The 19,352-nt window shown below is 32.7% G+C and overlaps 1 protein-coding gene across 3 annotated transcripts in view; it reads left to right on the top strand.

The window, feature by feature from the left end:
- pnt (ETS transcription factor pointed) overlaps nucleotides 1-19,352 on the top strand; it is a 667,160-nt gene that overhangs the window by 396,613 nt on the left and 251,195 nt on the right. The window contains exon 1 of one of the 3 annotated variants that reach the window (XM_072531993.1): nucleotides 16,262-16,599. The exons of the other annotated variants lie outside the window; for them this stretch is intronic. The gene's annotated coding sequence lies outside the window, so the exon portion shown is untranslated. Of the gene's footprint in view, nucleotides 1-16,261; nucleotides 16,600-19,352 lie in introns of those variants that run through there. 3 annotated transcript variants of the gene reach the window in all.

Genomic DNA, 19,352 nt, shown 5'->3' with positions numbered 1-19,352 from the left:
TTTTAAGTTTTTAATGACATTTCCATTGGTTACACTAATTTCTAGTCTCTTCTATTTCTGTAGAAAAAAAATTATAACAATTTAGAAAGGGTCAGTGTCTACAAAAAAAGTATCTCCACTATGGGTAACTTTAATGTGAAGATTGGCGAAGCACAGGAGTAGCACATTATAGGCAAGCATGGCCTAAGGGTAAACGAAAGAAGCGATATGCTGACATCATTTAGCTAGAGAAGCAAACGATTACAAGTACAATTTTTAAATTTCACAAACGTTGCCTTTATACCTGTAGGTCACCATCGGATACGAGTACATCTAATCCAACGTATACCTTTTTTTCATAACTTATGGATTTTTTGTTCCATCATTTATGCTATCTGCGATGATTATCCATGCTTTATCTATGGTATTTCTTCACAAAAAATATTATGGCCGCATATTATAAAAGTGAATGTATTATAGATACCTCCTGTATATAAATTGAAATAGAAATAAATCTCAAAGTATTGAACTAAATGTTAGTAACAAGTGGAAACATATGTCGCATAGATGTCAACTTAATATTAGTACATATATATCTAGCAAAGGCATATAATTGTAAAATAATATTACAAAGCTTTTAGTAGCGGATTGTTATTTTTGTCAGTTTTAGATAGTCTATCCATTTTGTGTATTAAGCATTTCTAAATAGATAAAGTAATGCAAAGGGACTACATATGGATAGAAAAAAGATTCCAACCTCAGATACCAACCGACCACAATATTTTGTTATGCAAAGATTGAGATTAAAAAACTGAGATTAAAAAATGGTTACTAGAATGAAAATGCAAATAGTTACTTTTCACAGATCTTCTAAGAGAGAAAACAAAATAGACTGCAAAAAAAAGAGGAAAAAATTGAGAAAACTGGAAGCATATATATAAAATGCAAAAATAAAAGAAATAAAGAATGAAAGGAAATACTGAACCCTGGGGAGCAATGAAAAGAAGTCAGAAATATGGATAAAATTAAATATGTACAAGACAATTCACGCAATAACCTGGGAAAAAAGATAACAAAATTTCATAGAAAAGAATGTAGCTAAATAAAGAACAAAGAGAAAAATCGTGATGTTTCACCTGTCTATTAGATTAAAAGAAGTAAAAAAAGAAGTGGCTGACAAAAAAAGTAAACAATTATCTCAAAATGTTTAAGACAAGGGACGCCAAATGATAGACATTACCCAGCAGTTAAAAGTATCAATAAAGAATATCAATGACAGAAATTAAAGTTACACTTTAGTTTACACTAATGCTTTAGTTTAGACTAAAGCTTTTGGAAGAAAGCAGGATTAATTCCATGTGATTCCTCTTAAACAGAATATGCGACACTGGGTTATTCGAATGAGTGGCTTAAGTCGGTTTTTAAAATACCGTGTAATATCAAGCAGCAATTACTGAACAATAAACCTGATTAAAGTTCTTAACATGTTTTTACGTGTAATTCTTCTTATTGTGCCGTCTTGTAACCAAAGTTGGCGATCACTTCTTTAAGCACTTCCCTATCTTTTGCAACGTGAAAATATCTGTTTAACACTGAGGTTTTTCAATCTCTGATATTCCTTCTCTGATTTCTTCTTCCTTCTCAAGCTTTTTTCCCCTCTACTCTACAAGTATGTGGCCCAGATGATGTTTTTCTTATTTTTAATAACGTGTAATACATAGTAGAATATACAGGATATTAGAAGAGTTTGAGCTTTCAAATTCACTTCAATAAAAATGAAAGAACAAAGTGATCAATAATTTCAGTCCAAACGTTAAATTTTCTCGGACACTGCGTCCTTATATCTATACTCGAATAGCGAAAGAAGATTAATCCCCAAATAAAAATATGGCTCACGTTGGTGAAGTAGATCAGAAAACAGTTTAAATTTAAAGGTCCTAACACGACATATAAATTCCATCCTTACAAAATAAAAATGGTTCACGAATAAAATTAACATACGATAATACAGATAGATGGATGGAAATCAAATCTTCAACACGTTTTTTTAGGGAGCGACACCGTTTTTGAGTGGTTCCGCAGGTAGGCTTATTGTACAATCTTATTATATATATATTGTACAATATTATACAATCAAATAAATGCCTGATGCCATACTGTCTTATGAAAATAGTAGATTATTTCAGATAGATCACACGCAGTTCCTCCAAAAACTACATGTTTAAATAGACATATTAGTAACTATATGCCGAATAATTATTGACGGTAATTTACATGGTGAAACTTACCGAAATATTTTGGAGACCGAGATAAGTCTGGCAGTCAATTATATAATTACTAATCATCCTCAAGAGTTTCTTCTTCTTCTTCTTATTCGTGCGACTAGGATTACTCCTGTTTGTCTGCCTCTTATTCTGTTTCAGTCGTTGTTGACTGTACCTGTACCGTTGTTGACACCTGTTAATATTTTGAATTTTCATTGTTCGCGTATACTTCTGTTGGTTTGTCTGTCTCTTAATGATATGCCCGCTATTGATCTTAATACTTTCATTTGGATATTGTTGATTTGTTGTTTCGTCTTTTTTGTATCGGTCCTTGTCTCCGCTGCATATGTTAGGATTGGTCTTACTGTTGTCTTGTATACTTTCATTTTGCTTTCCGTGGTCAGATACTTGTTTCTCCATATGGTTTCTCGGAGGCAACCACTTACACTTGCCGCTTTTGATGCTTGCCTTGTGGTCTCTGTTCTTATATCCCTGTCACTAGTGGTCTCTACTCCTAGGTAATTGAATTTCATTACTTGTTCTACAATTTTGCCGTCTATTTCTAGTTTGCATCTACGCGGCTCTTTACTGATCACTATACGTTTAGTTTTTTCTACTGATATTCTCATAATATTAAGTTTGTTTGCTGTGATATTGAAGGTGTGGATCTGCCTTTGTAGGTCATCTTCGTTATCAGCAATTAGTACTGCATCTTCGGCATAGCATAGTATCGTGATTTTTAAGAGTTTCTTTAAAATGTAATATTTAAACAAGGCTGCCAGGGTTTAAGCTTATTTAGGCACTATTTGTACAAGGTGGATTGACCGGTTATGGTTCCTAATAAAGTATTATCTCAGAATGCTGTAATATCGATCAAGAGATCAAGAGCAGGAAGTTAGAGAAGAAACAAAAAAATAGGTTGTATTACTGTAGAGAAGTTTATGGGGAACATTTGGAACACCTTTTATATTACAATCAGTTTTAACTTCTAATCACTCGCAATTTGTTTATGTTTCAGCACCAAGTATTCTTTTTACTAGCAATTTGTTACTTATATATACTTAATTCAGTTGTAATAATTTAGACTAAAAAGTTCACCCAAACGAAAACAAACTCATTAAATTGTTTCAAATACGTATTAAAACCCTTTTCCACAGTACTTCTTCTCCTTCTAGTTCCATGACCGTTATTGATCGTTGGATATCATGTTGGATACCCTATTTGCTATCGTGACTTTATTGACAGCAGCTCTAAATAATGGTGTAGTCAATTTTTCGTACTTTTCGTCTTAAATTTTTCACCCATTATGTTCTTCTTCTACCAGGACCACGTTTACCTTGGATCTTTCCCTAAACAATCAGATGCAAAAGTTCATATTTTTCAGGGTGTTTCATAATGTAACCGAAGTATTTCAGCTTGCGGCCTTTATTATATTGACCAGTTGTGTTGTTTGGTTAAGCCATCTAAGGACATCTTCATTTCTAATTCTGTCGTCCCAGCTTATTCTTAGTAGTCTTCTGTATGCTAACATCTTAAAGGCTTTTAAGCGTTTAAGCATGCCTCATTTAAAGTCACCGCTTCTACTCCATACAGTAGCACTGAAAAGATATAGCAATAGGTCATTCTAACGCGAAGTTCAACTAAGATCGTTCCTGCAAAATACTTTCTTCATTTTTACGAAGCAGCTAGAGCTTTTTCTATTCCGCTCCTAATTTATATGATTGGATTCCAGCTCTTATTGATATTACTGCCGGGATACATGAGTTTCTCTACTCTGTCCAGTACTGCATCTCCGACTTTTATACCGTCATCCTGTAAATTTTCTAACCAAAGTATTGTACATTTTTAAAATTAGTGTTTCAAAAGTTTTTTAATAAAGTGTCATATGTTGTTGATACTCTCTACTTAGAAAAATATCGAAGTTACGACTGCCAGGATTTTCCGTATTTTATGATTTTATATCGCATACTATCTTTCGCTTTTCCTTGTCGTTGTTAGGAATTATATTATGTTTTTGATAATGTTTTCTACTAATTAGGATACGAGATATGGATGCAGTCTGTAAATGATATATCCACCTGATTTATAGGTTCCTCTTAGCCTCCCATTTTTTACAGTTTTGTATATAGTAACAGTACTATAAGACACGTTTTTTATATCTCTTAGTTTAGTAATAATAAAAATGTGTGTGTGTGTGTGTGTGTGTGTGTGTGTGTGTGTGTGTGTGTGTGTGTGTTTTGTTTTATGGCACTAGAACTAAGCCAATTGGCCATAATAAAAATATTTATAGCAATATATCATATAAAACATTATCTCTTATCTGTGTAGGAGACCAAATTCTCCATAAAAATTTGCAATTAATTAGTCCAAATTGAGTTATTAGCATATACGTTTTTTCTCACACTATATATGAATAAAATATACATGGGAATGGTCTCCGCATTGAATCCTCACCCGGCAGCTTTTTCCTAACATTCAAGAGGAAATCATTAAGTCGTTGACAAATTTAAATTTAAACTAAATGGCCCGGACCCGGCTCTTGAATAACTCTTGAAGAAAAATGCATAATAATGCATTTTACCTGTTTGTAGTTTTATTCCGTATTAAGTGCGAAATAATAATAACAAACATCCTTATATATATATAAGGATGTTTGTTATAAAACATCCTTATATATATATATATATATATATATATATATATATATATATATATATATATATATATATATATATATACGTGATGCGGAACGAAGAAAAATCGGAACGAATCGAATTCTTCAACTTTTTATGCAGGGTAAAGTATTTGGCCGAAGAGGACCGGGACGCCGTCGTATCTGGTGGTTGAAAAATCTCCGACAATGGTTTGGGATGACCTCAGCGGAGCTGTTTCGCAGAGCAGTCAACAAAACCATGATAGCCTTGATGATCGCCAACATCCGGACCGGATAAGGCACTGAAGAAGAAGAAGAATATATATATATATATATATATATATATATATATATATATATATATATATATATGTGTGTGTGTGTGAAACATGTGAGACAACACTAACACCTAAGCTGACTAAGAACAAAAATGAATGGATGACCGATGAGATTCTGGATCTCATGGAAGCAAGGAGATCTTATAAAACCAAAGACAAAAACATGTATAATATTATACACACAGAAATAAGGAGAAAGATCAGAGATGCAAAGGAAAGATGGTATAGTGACAGATGCGAAGAGATTGAACAGTTGGTAGAGAAACATGGTAACTTAAACCTTCATAAAAATATTAGGGAAATAACAGGCACTAATATTAAGAAAAAATCAAACATACTGCTGCGCTGGATAAAAACGGCAAAATAATTATAGACGTCGGTGAAACGCTTAAAATATGGCAGGAATATATTCAAGAGCTATTTAAAGACGAACGGACTGAGATAGTACGAGAGCAGGAAAAGTTCGACAACGGCCCAGACATAACAGAAGATGAGGTATTAGAGGCGATAAAGCGAACAAAGAACAACAAATCAACAGGTCCTGACGAAATACCTGTAGACATAATACGGTTAATAGAAGAACAGCAAATTGGAATATTTGTCGATATTCAATACAATATACAGTACAGTAGTCATTCCCAGAGATTGGCTGATGTCAACATTCATAACATTACCAAAAAAAAAAACAAATGCAAAAGAATGCCAAGACCATCGGATAATAAGTTAACGCTCAAAATATTTTTAAAAATTATACACCGGAGAATACACAACAAACTTGAGCAGGACATAAGTGACACATAATTTGGATTTAGAAATTCACTGGGAACGAGGGAAGCCCTGTTCGCTCATGTTGTTTGGATTACAACAAAACCTTTGATAAGATCAGACATAACCGTCTTATCGAATTACTTGAAAAGAAAAACTTGGATATGAGAGACATCAGGCTCATTAGCGCTATCTATTATAATCAGATCGCTGTAGTAAAAGAGAACAACGTCTTTTCAAATGAAATACAGATTGAGAGGGGCGTCAAGCAGGGCTGTTTCCTGTCTCCTACTTTGTTCAATGAGAGCTTGGTTCAACTGCACTTCTGCTGACCTCTTTAGAGCAGCGGTATCGAAAATGCGAATTGCCATGATGGTTGCCAACCTTCTTAGAGGAGATGGCACATGAAGAAGAAAAAGAAAAATAATTTCAGGTGGAAGATGTTATTTATTAAACTAGTGAACGATAACGGACACATGTTATTGGTTAAAGAGGTTCTGAAACTGTTTTCTTGTGACATGTTTAAGTTAAATTTTGAAGTTATATGGGATTAAACCACAATTGATTGTAATAAAATCCATAAGGAAAATAAAATTCTCGTAGTTGGCTGTATATCATCATCACAAAAGTTTGATTTAAAAATCCTTTATAAAAGGTAATTACAAGACCCTTTCGGGTAATTACACCACAGAACGTTATCGAACTAATAAGTCCATCATCAGTGTATTTACCAGGTGTACATGAGTCAAGCCACTAAATATTTAGGTAAAAAACCCTTAAAATGGTACAAAATTTTGTTATTTGTTACATCTTTGTTAAAAACTTGTGATGTTAAAGTTTTTAACAGATACACTGCAATACAATGTTCATTACAATCAATTTGTAGTTTAATCGCTTAAATTCAATATTTTTGTTATTGGTAGAATATAGAAGACGTAATAAAACTAAAATTGTCAGTCTTTTAACAGCATTTTAACCTTATTCCGTCTCTGATTTTTACGAGCTGTCCGAAAAATATAGTAAGCAATTTAACGGAGGTTTGTGAAGAAAAAAATCAACGAAACCACAATCACATCCGATTTATATAATCGGCTAATTAATAAGCTGACCGCTGATTTACATCGGAAAACAGGTTTCGAGAAGCTTTATTTTGGTGGACATTGAATCTGTAATGGGAAGGAAGCTCGACTGATAGTGTACGGGGTTAATAACATCTCCGGTAAAACAGGAAAAAAGTGATTAAGACGTCAGGTGTGAGTAAATTGGGTACTGAAGGTACTTAATTACAATGTCCAGTAAAAAGATTTTAAGATCCATTAATATATGTGTGTAAAATTATTGGTTCCGGTGAGTTTCTTGTAACGAGTTAATTTTCATAGCTTTTAAATAATCATAAAGCAATACATTTCTTATGCTGTGTGTTAACGAAGAAATCATTGCAAATAGTTTTAAAATATTGGGGCCAATACAAAAGACTGAAATAAAAATAAAACAAGATAATATCACGAAAGTTATTTTCAACGACATCGCTAATTATTCTGTTTAAAAGATATACTCATAGTTTTTATGTTGATACAACATTTGCAGAGCTCATGGCATAATTTTTAATATGTCATAAAATGTCAGTGTTTCTACAGCTAAATCCATTCATGCATTGTTCTTAGGATCGTGAAATTTACTGTTTGTGATATACGTGACATAAGTTTTGAGAAAAGTTCGTTAAAAAAACGTTAAGACAATATTAACAGGATCGTAGAGCTGATCGAGTCCGCACTTATAGTCCGCACAACTGACAGGCATAATTATTCCAGGAAGTTTAAGAAATATTATGACATAATATAAAAACGGTAATTATATATCTATACATAATTTGGTATTGCGCGAGAGTTGTAAACTCCAATTATACACTGAACGGCAAAAAAGTGGACACCCTATAAATTTCCGAAGATAAAAGTTCATTAGAAGTTTTATGCACTGTTTCATAATTCGTCTCAATTTAAATATTTATTGCGATCATGTATGCTTGTTTTTGACAGTTTTGACGTTTATGTTGTTGTTTTCTATAGCCGCTTTATTTTTTAAGTTGAAAACATTAAATTAAACAGTAATTTATTTTTTCAAACGTGGATTTCGACTAAGTGAATAATTAAGATATAGTGTTATCTACAGTAGATGTTGCTGGAATTATTGCATTGCTACAAGACGGAAGAAGTCAAGTTTATATATCCGAAACTTTGGGTATTTCCAGAACTACAGTAGGAGAGCTTCCCATCGCTTTATAGAGACTGGTACATACTCACGTCCACCTGGTTCCGATCGTAAAAGAGTTACCTCGCAAAGAGATGATCATTTTTTGTGATGGAACGTTTAAGAAATCGCCATTCCACTGCAATTGCTGCAAGAAACCGTCTGCGAGAGGTTCGAAATGTGAATGTAAGTGGGAGAACGGTTAGAAGACGTGTCTATGAAATAGGACTAATGGCAAGAAGGCCGGGTATTGTTCCCGAATTACAACCCAGACACTGTAGCAATCGATTAATTTTTGATCGACAACATCAACACTGGGATATACAGGATTGGAGCCGAATTCTCTTTACTGATGAATCGCGGTTCTGTTTAAAGTCTGGCGATGGCTGAGAGAGGGTTTGCAGCCGGAAAAATGGAAGATATGCCCAAGTCCGTATGTCCCAGAGAAGAAAGTTTGGTGGTAGTGTCATGGTTTTTTTATGGTGATTTTCATCAGTGGCCCCTTGAATTCCCACCGGTATGTAGATGCTGTTTTAGCAGAAGCAGTAGTTCCATTTGGCCCCTATATTGGGGACAATTTCGTCTTTATGCATAATAATGCACGGCCGCATACTGTCAGAATCGTGACAAATCGTGACCAGCCTGCAGCCCTAATCTGAGTATCATCGAATATCTTTGGGATGAACTTTATCGTAGGTTAGAAGTCAACCCGACTAGCCAGAACGTCGTGCAGAATTTCAAAACATGCTTCGTGAAGAATATAAACGTCTTCCTCAAGTTTTTATTTAAAATTTGTTCAACATTTATACTGTGGTCACTTTTTTTGCCGGTCAGCGTGTATACAAAACGCTTACAGATTAGATGAAATATTTCTATAAATAGAAACAAAAAAATTTCATAAACATTTATGTATTTAAAGTTTTTAGCTCACAATATTATTCCAAAAACCAAAAATATTATTCCAATTAGAAAAAGAAGCTTTGTCATTAAAAATCCTTCTGTCAAAAATATAACTTTTCATAATAACAATAGCTCCACCAAGTAACATAAAAACTATATTATGTATGAGCGTCAACTTCCTATGCGTAAAAACTCAGTGGTCGTGAGTTCAAATCTGGTTGAGATGCTAATTCTTATTCAAAAAAAGGGGGTACCACAAGTCAATGAGACCGAATTTACGGAGTAACAATGTCATTACTGGTGTTCTTCTTATTCTTCTCTTCTTCTTTTTATGTAGTCATGACTGTCTGTTTTTCAATCTGTTTTCATTTCATCGTTTTTGTGGTCTTGCTACTGATCGTCTTCCTATTGGGAAACCGTCTCTTGCCGTCTTTACTACTCTATTTTTTCTCATTCAGCTTATATGATCGTTCCATTCTACTCTTCTATTTCTTACCTAGTTCTTGATGTTAGCCACTTTGCATCTACGTCGTATATCTGTACTTTTAGCTCTGTCCCATAGCTATATATATATATATATATATATATATATATATATATATATATATATATATATATATATATATATATATAGCTATATATATATATATATATATATATATATATATATATATAGCTATATATATATATATATATATATATATATATATATATATATATATTGTCATACTTTTTCTTTCCCAACCAAAGAAAAATAAATAAAAATATCCATCGGAATAAAATTTCAAGAAATCATTATAAACAAAAATGTATATATTAATTTAAGATAAGATTTAGTGTAGATAAGAATAGAAATTTGTTTGGCAAACGACCTGTTTCCGTTGCAAACAAAATTATCAAAAAAACCTTTGTTTAGAATTAGAAGACATTTTACCTGTAAGTTAATCTTTTCATTGTTTGTAGAGTCGAGTATTAAATGACCATATTCTAATCTTTTGAAATATGTATAAATGATGTATTGAAAAAAACCAATTTTAAAGTAAGCTATTACCGAAATTAGGCTTTTCCAAAATCATAGTAAACACAATTTAAGCTTTTTGATTGGACGGTCGTTTTAAAATGGGAATTTGGGAGTCGATGATGAGACAGGAGAGGTCAGTCATATTTTGGTCATCGAAAGGAAACAGTCGTTTGTCTAAAGATAGGGTGTGGTTCGTGAGTTTGGATACCGGCGTAACGAAAAGAAGTGAATAGTTTGAAGAAGGAGATAACAAGTAGATTAAAAGAGGTCCTTGTATCTACCGTGGGCATTTTTATAAAGTATATGTGAAAGTATTCGTACGGCATCAAGTTGACAAAAGGAGGTCCTGGTGTCATAAATAAGTAGCGGAATTAGGAGAAATGAATCAGGTGTTTTTTGTGTAGTCTGCAGGAGGTTTGCAGAGACGTAAAGAAGGAGCCGAGGTGCCAAAAAGGGGAGATCACATCTTTGAGGAGACTGGACTTTTCTGGGTATGTTCCAACATACAACTCAAGAAGAAAATAAACTGTAAGTGTTTGTACAATTGAATTTTATATCTGTGAAGGATCGTTTCGACATCATGGTCATTAGCATTCAAATTTAAGAACTGAGGTTTTTTTAGGCTAATCAAAAGTTTAAAGTTCTGTGGTTTCTTTTTTCAAGTAAAGAAAATTTTAAGTAAAATTGGTTTTTCACGTAATATAAATGTATGTAGCTTTATAATCTTATTATCATAATAATTTGATTTATTTTCTTGTATGCTGGTTGATAAGATAACGATAGAATTTAATAATTGTTTTATTCGTTCATATAAAATAAAGAAACGTAAATCTTTGTAATATAATATATTTTTATTCTTATCCTTTCTTCTCTCCCGATGAAAGACAACTAGAAAATCTTTTGAATCCATCGAACACAGGTAATATAAGGATTATTTTACTTTTGATAAAAAATAAGATATAATTCTTTTTTATTGGCTCAATAAACTAAGTTTGAACTCAAAATAAACAATCATAACAATATATAGATATATATATATATATATATATATATATATATATATATATATATATATATATATATATATATAGATATATATATATCTAACGTCCTTTTTCTCCTCTCTGTGTCAGGTCGTTTTTCTGCCGTATGTCATTATTGGTCATTCATCATATTACTAGTGTTATGGCGTCATTTCAGTTTCCCATGCCTTCATCAGACACTCGGGCTGAATAAAAATTAAACACGGAAAGGCCAACGAATTTCTCTTAATTGTTTCCCACTTAAGTGGTTAGCCTACAAAGGTGTCATCTAGTTTGATGGTCATACATGAAAATGGCCTAATAATATCGTTGTCTATCCTTTACGCAATACGAAATGTGCAAAAATTCACTTCTATTGCTATTGCTTAGATGTATTAAAAGCCAAATTATGCTGGAGACAGCGACCCCTGAAAAGGGAAATCTGAGGAAGAAGAAGGCGAAGAATTATTCTTGTTACGATTTTCTGATCCTTCTCCCAAGCAAATAGATTACTGTAATAATTGAAAAATAAAATTTTATAAAAACTATTAGTGTAATTACCTCTAATTATCAATTTAATTAATACTTGATACTCAAGACATAAAAATGTATTTATAATATTATGAACTTATTAAATACACTAATTCGGATTTTCCAAATTTTTAATAATAAATGTAAATCTTTTTATGTTTTCTATAATAAATATCAATATTCCTCTTCTTCTTACCTTAGGCAACACAATATTTGTCTTTGGTACTTAGTCGTGAGAACATTGTACCAAACCCTTTCCTTTTATTGAACTCACTAAGAACTCGTAGGTAAAACCCGGCAACTTTATTATATTTAATATTTTTTTCTAAACATGTTGGTTCCAATTTTAGTATCTGGTATGCCAATTATTAGCTCCCATCACCTAAATTTATTCCCCTAATCTTTTGGATGTCAAGCTTGTGCGAAGATGTAGGTGTGTTTGTCCGTACACCTCGTCGTGATACCTTTGTTTCACGCATCAGTCATACGTCGCTGGTTTTTCCCTTGGGGAACAAGTTTTGTCCTTTTTTCCTAGGGAAGTAGGTTCACTTTTCTATACTTTTTTAAAGGACCATCCAGAAATCTGGGACAAGTGAATTTAGTCATCTTGAATTTATTTGCAAAAAAAAACTAGAAAGTTAAGTAAAATTATTAATATTCCGACTAGATTAAACTTTCTAAGTGCGGCTAGCGCGAACGGGAGCTTACCCAATGCTGGATTTGAGCTGATCTCAACTCACCCCCTTGACCCTCGACGTATAGGAAGGATCTATTTAGATTTCGCAACCTTCAACTCTCGTTTCATTGGTAAAATTACCTGAGTAGGTTTATGGTCCGTGGGAAAGGTTATTTCCAACTTGCTTTTGCTGTGTAATTTTTTTATTTTTTTGAAAATTACCAATCATCGCATCGTTTCATTGTTCTGATTCTTTGACGACTTTAGAAACTTATGTCTAGAAAGTTCTTTTGAATACAAGCTTTCGGCGTCTGTACAGATTATTAAATGGTACAAAAGAATTCCCGTTACCGGGAGATCCTGCCTTGATAATATATTTATCCTACGACAAATAATTGAAAAGCGTGTCGAAAGAAGTAGAGAGACCCATTTGGTATTTATAGACCTTGAGAAAGCATATGATAGTGTCCCGTTAAAGAAAATGTTTGAGGTCCTCAAAAGGTCCGGATTGGATTCGACGTATATCCGAGCGATATATAAATTGTACGAAAATGCAGTTAGTTGTGTAAAAATTGGAACCAGAACCTCAAATGAATTTAAAGTCACTAAAGGCCTAAAGCAAGGATGCTGTTTGTCACCGACACTTTTTAAAATATACGTCCAAGAAGCATTGAGGAATTGGAGAAATAAATGTAGATTTATGGGCATCGAAGTGGGACAAGAAACTCTGTATACATTGTTGTTTGCAGATGATCAGGTGGTGGTTGCAACCGATGAGGAAGATATAAATTATATGAATCGAAAATTATTTGAGGAATATGCCAAATGGGGGCTTACTGTAAACATAAGCAAAACAGAATATTTAAAAATTGGAGGAAATACCACAGATCTGAGGCTTGAAAACGCAGTCATGAAAGGCTGCAACCAGTATAAATATCTAGGAAGCATCATATCAGCAGATGGCAGAGTTAAGATAGATGTACAAAACCGAATAACCCAAGGGAAAAAATGCATCCGAATACTGAATTCATTACTGTGGTCTAATAAAATAAAGATTCATACCAAACTTCGCGTATACAGAGCAATTGTAGAACCAATTACCACATATGGTGCCGAATGTTGGACGATGACAAAGAATGAACGAGATAAAGTAGACGTTGTGGAAATGGATTATCTTAGAAGGTCATGTCGAGTATCGAGAATGGAAAGAATCAGGAATGAGGAAATACGAAACCGTACAGGAATTAGAGATACTCTTTCAGATAGAATAAAAGGAAGGCAATTACAATGGTATGGTCACGTGATGAGAATGGAGGAGGAGCGGTGGCCAAAGAAAGCCTTAATGTATGTTCCGCCAGAAAGAAGGAAAAGGGGAAGACCACCAAATTCCTGGAGAAGAGAAATTACAAAAACAATGCAATCTAGAGGCTTAGAAGAGGGAGATTGGAGAGATAGGAAAAGATGGAGGCTGAAATGCGGGAAGCGGCAATCGCCGTAGGACCCCCGTTATATGATGATGACAAAAGAATTTCACAAATCTAAACCTTAAAACTAATATACAGTGTGATATGATAAAATAATGCAAAATGGAATAAAAATATTAAATGTTGTTGATACACAACAAAGCTTATTACACCTTCTTCCTTCCGTCTGCATGGATTCCCTTTCAGTCTCCAGCGTGGAATGGAATGTCGAAAGTTTTGGTTCATTACGGTCTCTAGCGTGCGTAGAGATTTCTTTCCATCAAACTGCATAAAACTAGCACGGTTATTTTGTTTACCAAGACGAGCTAATGTCACCTTCAGATAACCACTATTGATCTCTGGAAGCTACTCCAACACTCGTTTGGATCTAGGCAGCTCTCTAGCCTTTACAACTTTCTACTCCGTTTTTTCTTCAAGACTATGTGATGTTAGAAAATCTTCCGGTGCACATATGAACCCAAAGTATTCATCCCTGAGTCTCTTTTCATATCGAGAAGTACATGGAGTGTCATCGATGTTTTTTTTAGCCGTCTTCCGTCTTTAATGGACCGTATTTAATTCGTACTCCATTTTCTGCGTGTAGTTCTTGGTAATCACTGCTATCGTGTTTCCTGTTAGAGCAGTTTTGTAACGTCCACTATTAGAATCTTTTTGGGGAGAAAGTTGTAGCTCCGCTTTGTTTTTATAATTTTCACGTTGGAAGTACATCTGCTAGACGCAGTTAGCTTAGTAGTCTGTGTTATTCTTTGAAAATGGTGATGCCATATCCGTATTATGATAAACTTGCTAGTGTCAGCACACGAGTTTTTTTATTAATTTGTTGACTTGGCCTATTCCAGTTCCATGAGTATGGTAGAAAAAAGGTTTCTTACTTGCAGAGCTCCGCCAAATGTAGCTATAACGCCTATTAAGAAAGGGGATGCTGCCTGGTGTCTCTAGCAGACCGTTAGTGACAGTGACAGTTCTTTTAGACACGAAATAGCATGCATGTTTGGACATGGTACAATACGCCTTTACCTTGCGTGTTGCTATCCTCTTGGTTCCCTGGGATCCGTCTGTCTGGCTTAAGTCCCATCATACGTCGCCATACGTCAAGGCGGAACAGCGCAATGGATCTAAATATATCGTTTTGATGCTAGATTTATTAACTTCAAAAGCATATATTTCGTACCAAAACCGAATATTTTTTGTCAACATTTAACTATACAATGAATATATGAACTAATAACATTTAAGTGGCTAATGGTGTAACTTATATATACCATCCCATTTGTAATATACACAACAGTCCTCATGGCTACGTGATTTTTTTTTCAGTGAAAATATCGCAAAATTGTGTGTAAAAAGTATGTCTTCTATAAATCACAGAATACCTACCTCCTATTGAGCATATTGTATGAGATATATTGGAATTATCATGTATTTAGGTTTACTTTACTGTTCCTTATTTTTTAATATTTGTTTTTCTGGCCATCTTTGATTTATTCAGCGTCTTCAAACTTTCGTGATTATCTCCAGTTCACATTTTTATTTCTTATCTCTTCTTCAGGATCTGTCTTTTGTTCTGTTTCTTTTTTATTTGTTTTATTTATTTTTATAAAAGGTTTTGTACAAAGATTATTACAACTCACATTTCTAAATGACCGTCCCACAATATAATGTTTTATACGACCATCTCTACAAAAGGAAAGTAGTATAAATCAAAGTTATTTCGTGTGGTATAACCCCTTCATTAATAAGCTTGTTCCCTATTATCAGGACCACATTATTCTGAAGCCATCTTAGCGCACTCTATATTACGACTTTTTCTAAATTTTTAAGATATGAGTAACTAATTTCACAGTAAGTTCCCGATTTTCCCGAGTTTTTACATGCGAAGGAAGCAAATAAGTTATATCTGGGATTCAGTTAAATATTATGGGCATTCATGTTACGAATATGCTGTGTTTTGTTTTTTTAGTTTAGCAGTATATTTAACGTTTTTCTTATAAAATTCGCAGATTTTGGTAGTCCTTAAATATAACAGTAAATATTTAATAAGCTAAATAAACATTTATCAAAATAAACGGCATTTAAAAAAATCTCATATTATGACTAATAATACTCATATAAATTGTCATAGTTCTCGTTTCCGAGAACTGTTTATTCATTCCAAATAAAAACGGTGCATCTTTCAAAAATAATCACACGCACATCTCTCGGTTCCTACCGAAATTCTCTCGCACATCTTCCCAAAAGCCCAAAAGCAAAAAAGACAAACCTCTTTCAAGAGTGGAAACTGAATACACTACGCTTCTTACGTCAGTTCCGGTCGTGGTACCTCGCGCCGAGACTATTCATTCATAAGTTCGAAAAGGCACACGGTTGGTGGGGAGCGCAGAGTGTTTCGAACTAGCACAACTCTATTCATTCTGTGGCTGTTATACAGGTGCGCGTTCTTTTCTTTACTCTTCTGTTTTCAATGCGTTTTGTTGTTTGTTCTTCGTTCTGCATCAACGAGAAACTATATTCTTTTGTGTTGTTTCGTGAATTTTGAAATATACTACGTTTTCGTAAAATAATCGTGTAACTCGATACTTATCCGACAGTGAACGTTCTTTGTCAGTTTTGTTAAAAGATTTTGTTGTGTGTGAAACGTACAAGTGAATTTAAACTTTTGAAGTGGTCAGATCTCCGTCCATTGGTTAGATTGATTTGACATGTGTAATGGATCTTTGAGGTTAGGAATATACATAATATTCTATTTGACAGTTGGTGGATTTTTATTTCTAAATCTAAATATGAATTAAAATTATAAAATAACAATAAACGGGAATACATTTAACATCAACACATCACGTCTTTAATCATTGATACTGCATATTACTCCTTGATTTTGTTGTTTGGGACTATATATAGAATTTATGTGGTTAACCAAGCAATGTTTTTAAATAAATTATGGGGACCAACCATGATAATAAACCTTTTTCATAATATTAAAATATCAAACAGAAACAAACGTTTATTATATTTGAAAATGCAATAATGCATGTGATCATTACAACGAAAAATAAAAATAACTATGATAATTATTCCAATACACACTATTCTTGTATTTATATGTTTTATTGCCTGTGATCTGTAGATTTTTTTAAAGTCTTTGGCTGCTTATTTATATACTTTTTAGTTTTACATTCTTATGAGTAATTTAAGAAAACCGAACAAATACTTTTGTTTGTAGTTTGTGTTCATGTAGAATTATTTATGCTTTCAATAATTAAGGTTTATGACCCAACAGTTTTTTAATAATTTATCTATTTAAAATTTCTGAAAATTTGTAAAAATTGTTGGACATTTGTCAAAATAGGTGACCGTTGACAGCCATTTTAAAATGTCAATCTTAGTAGACTTCTTTGTAATTAAGTCCCTCATTCTCCTTTATATTTTTGACAATATCTTGTTTTTTAGGATGATTTGATCATGATTTCTTCGGTTGATTTGATGGTGCTCGCTTACTTATACACGCTAAAATTTGTTAATTGTTATTTTTAATCATTTTGTAGGTTTTGTATATAATATTAATTATAAGCTGTAGGCCCCATATATCTGTCATAAATCAAAATTAAGTAATTGGTAACGATATGAATAGCATCGCAAACGTCGTAACACATAAAAATAATCTAAATATCAAACTTACAGCAAAATCAAAACTCTAGTCTAGTGGTTTTTTTTTCTTCGAAAATTTATTTAAAAGCGAACCCGAATATCGAAGGATTTATTATTATTTTTTATTAAATGATTTATCTGTGTCGGATATGATCCATTGCTAAATTATTTTTGATATTATATTAGTTATTATGGAAAAGTTCTGTTTTGTGTTGATATTTACGGCATTGTCTAGCGAATCTAATCAAATAGTGGGGGCTCCCCCACTACGCGGCCAACCATTTTGCGATAATACGCAATTTCATTGGTGTGATTAGTTTGTTCATTTGGTATTGTAATTATAGTTGCATTAAATTTTATCGTCATTTAATGAGATATTGATTATCTTGTATATGAGATTATTTTGACCAATGATGTTTGATATAGTTAATTAGTTAGATAAGTAGTTTCTATTTTTAAGAGCAGATAAGTGAATTGTTTTTGGCCATTTTGTTAATTTTGTTTATAATAAACTTTATAATAGTTATGCTTTGTTATATATTTTCGAATATAATTGATTTCGTAGTTTGTCAATGTCTGTTTATTTATTATTCTTAATTGGTCTTGTTTTACTTAGAGTATTTCTCTGTGTTCCTTTTAATAGTTTTCTACAGATTCGTCCAATCTCTCTCTTTTGATTAAGTATGAAAACTTTTTTGGAACTTAAGTATTTATATACAATGGAACCTCTATAACTTGAATTTGGGATTTAATAACTACTATTTCGACTTAAAATGGCACAATTTATTAGTATATCTTTCGAGTTATAAATTGTTTTTTATAACCTTTACATCTTTCAATATAGTCGAAGTAAATTCATAGCTGGTCTTTTTATTTGTTACTACGGGTTTATAATCTGATTGACCGTCGTATCATTATCTCCATTTTCATTAACTTAAGTTAATGATTTCAGCTTTAGTGAGTGTACCAGTAGTTGTTAGTTCATCATGACATGCATCATAATCTTCAAATTGTTACATCTAAGTTCTGGTTTTTGTTAAAAGTTTCCTATTGCCTCGTCAAAATCTACACGTTTTCTAATTCCGTTCAATTTATTTATGGCAGTTCTTCTATGCCAGTTTTCATCAATTTTTTCAGTGTCCTTTCTATAGAGCATTTAAAAGTTTTTATTAGTTCTTGATGTAACGACTGAAGCTTCGCTATTAGGTATATAGGGTAGCAAACATTTAATCTTTGCTGCTTTGATTGGAAGAATCATTGTGTACTGTAGAGTTGTTAGTAAACACCAGTATTTTTAATTTCTTTTTTATCTTTTTTTTTATTTTAATGAGAAATACCTTAAATATCTCAGTTATCACTTATGCTTTCTTACTGACTTCGTAGTTTAACTCCAAAGATTTGTAGGTAGAAAACTTCAATCTATTTTAGCTTTGCCTATAACCAAGTTCCAGTACCTGCACCAGATAAATTTCAAGTTTTGTTATCTATATTCTTAGATATTTACGTTGACCATTTTAACACCTTAAACTTGAAGTTGTGCCGCCTTCAAAAATTTCTTAACCAACATTGCTGTCTCCAAGATAAATTGTTACTGATTTATATTATTGCAATATTTCGACTTCATTCTTAATTATTGTGGGCTATATGTTTACTGATAATGCGTATTGTTCTGCCACTTGATTTTTCTTTGTGCCCAAAACACACGTTTTTTCATGTGTGAATCGTCTAAAGTGTAATATGATATATAAAAACATCTTCTGAGTAACAAGCCAAAAAAAGAACTAAAGTTACTCAGATGTTTTTACTAGATAGCATTGGCAGTTCGAG

This window comes from Diabrotica undecimpunctata, chromosome 5 (genome assembly GCF_040954645.1).
Source record: "Diabrotica undecimpunctata isolate CICGRU chromosome 5, icDiaUnde3, whole genome shotgun sequence".
NCBI lineage: Eukaryota > Metazoa > Arthropoda > Insecta > Coleoptera > Chrysomelidae > Diabrotica > Diabrotica undecimpunctata.
This window is presented reverse-complemented; position numbering and strand designations above follow the sequence as displayed.